Source organism: Halictus rubicundus, unplaced genomic scaffold (genome assembly GCF_050948215.1).
Source record: "Halictus rubicundus isolate RS-2024b unplaced genomic scaffold, iyHalRubi1_principal scaffold0505, whole genome shotgun sequence".
NCBI classification, from domain to species: domain Eukaryota; kingdom Metazoa; phylum Arthropoda; class Insecta; order Hymenoptera; family Halictidae; genus Halictus; species Halictus rubicundus.
In genome coordinates, this window is record NW_027489046.1 from 40001 (window position 1) to 42500 (window position 2500).

The window sequence follows — 2500 nt, forward strand, 5'->3', positions numbered from 1 at the left end:
CCGTCGGTGCAGATCTTGGTGGTAGTAGCAAATACTCCAGCGAGGCCCTGGAGGACTGACGTGGAGAAGGGTTTCGTGTGAACAGCCGTTGCACACGAGTCAGTCGATCCTAAGCCCTAAGAGAAATCCTATGTAGATGAGGTGTCCTAAGAGCAAATGTACAAACACAAAACACACACCCATCGGGCGAAAGGGAATCCGGTTTCTATTCCGGAACCCGGCAGCGGAACCGCATACCATTCGGGCCCTCGTAAGAGTGTTCGTCGGGGTAACCCAAAATGACCTGGAGACGCCGTCGGGAGATCCGGGGAGAGTTTTCTTTTCTGTATAAGCGTTCGAGTTCCCTGGAAACCTCTAGCAGGGAGATAGGGTTTGGAACGCGAAGAGCACCGCAGTTGCGGCGGTGTCCGGATCTTCCCCTCGGACCTTGAAAATCCAGGAGAGGGCCACGTGGAGGTGTCGCGCCGGTTCGTACCCATATCCGCAGCAGGTCTCCAAGGTAAAGAGCCTCTAGTCGATAGATTAATGTAGGTAAGGGAAGTCGGCAAATTGGATCCGTAACTTCGGAATAAGGATTGGCTCTGAGGAGCGGGGCGTGTCGGGCTTGGTCGGGAAGCGGGTCTGGCTGACGTGCCGGGCCTGGGCGAGGTGAACACATTATTGCGAATCCGAGCTCGGTCCCGTGCCTTGGCCTCCCGCGGATCTTCCTTGCTGCGAGGCTTCCGTCTTGAACGGTCGTCCTCTTCGGCCGCCATTCAACGCTCAGCTCAGAACTGGCACGGACTAGGGGAATCCGACTGTCTAATTAAAACAAAGCATTGCGATGGCCCCCACGGGTGTTGACGCAATGTGATTTCTGCCCAGTGCTCTGAATGTCAACGTGAAGAAATTCAAAAAAGCGCGGGTAAACGGCGGGAGTAACTATGACTCTCTTAAGGCGGTCGTTTGAGGTGTCGGGCCGGTTCGCCGGTACTAGTATCCGAGACCAGCCTTTAAGAGCGATTCTTCGGAATCTGTCATAGTTAAGTAAGCGGTCGCCTCCAAGTTGGCTCCCGCCGGGCAATGTCTCCTTCGGGAGATAGCTAAGTACCGCCTCTGCGACACACGGTCCTGGGGGTTGCCAGCCCTCTCGACCGTTTTTAAGTTGGCCCAAAGAATAATAAATTGCCTCGGATGAACACATACAATTTAGCCGGTGAGCCCTCAGGCTCGCTGGGCCCAACTTCACAGACCGGGGACGAAGTGGTCGAATCCAATTCCGTTAATGAGATCTTTAAGTGTGGGGCACCAGGATGCGAGAGGACATTCCCTAGCGCCAGAGGGAGAGGTGTACACCAACAACGGATGCACAAAGAGTGGTATGATGAGAAGCAACTTGAGACACACCCAAGTAAGAAGGCTCCTTGGACCACCGAGGAAGCAGCGCTCTTGGCACGGCAGGAAGCGCGTATCACGCTTGAGGGGAAAGAACGCTTCATGAACCAAGCCCTTCTACCCCTGTTCCCAAGTCGCTCCCTGGAGGCCATCAAAGGCCAAAGAAAGAGTGCAAGGCATAAGAGCAGAGTGCTAGAACTCATACAAGAGATGAGAATGGAAACACAGGGTATCGATCCGTCGCCAACACCGTTGACGGACTCTAATGATGAAGACATCGGCTTGGTGCAGAAGGTAGCGAATTACTTTGGCACACTCAAGCCAATAAAGGGCATAGATTACCGCGCAGAACACCTGAATGATATATGCGGAAATATTCAGAGATGGACAGTAGACAGGATATTCGAAGAACTGAAGATTTACCTCCTACAGGTATTTCCTTTGCCCGCGGAAAAACAGAGACAAGTGAGGCAAAAAGATAGGCCTGGTAAACGCCCTACCAGAAGGCAAGAGCGACGAGCCGATTATGCACGGACACAGCGCGCCTGGAAGAAAAATCCTTGCAAATGTCTCAACGTGATCTTGGACAATAAGAACGGTGCCAAAGTACCAGACATGGAGTCAATGACTTCTTTCTGGTGCACCGTTATGACAAGTGAGAACAAGTCGTCACCTGGAACCGGACAAAAAGCCGACGAAGTACTGGCATGGGAGCCGATCGAAGCGAGAGAGCTGCGGGAATCCTACCCGGAAATGACCACCTCTCCGGGCCCAGATGGCTTAACGGCTCGTGAAGTAAAAGCAATACCACTAGGGATACTGCTGAGGATACTAAATCTGTTCCTCATATGTGGTAAACTACCGCAGCACCTTCTGGAATCAAGGACCACCCTGATTCCGAAGAAGGACGACGCGAAAGAGCCAGGGGATTTCAGGCCGATCACGGTTTCCTCGGTGTTAACGAGGACCTTCCACAAAGTGTTGGCGAGGCGCCTTGGTAGGCTGGTAGTCCTAGACGAGAGGCAGCGAGCCTTTATGCCTATTGATGGATGTTCCAAGAATATCTTTGAGCTGGACATGCTATTAAGATACCACCGGCAAAATTTCAAGCCTATGTTCATGGCGT

The 2500-nt window shown here is 52.7% G+C and overlaps 1 pseudogene; it reads left to right on the plus strand.

Moving 5' to 3' along the window:
- Positions 1-2500, plus strand: part of LOC143364389 (large subunit ribosomal RNA) — a 7449-nt pseudogene that overhangs the window by 1795 nt on the left and 3154 nt on the right.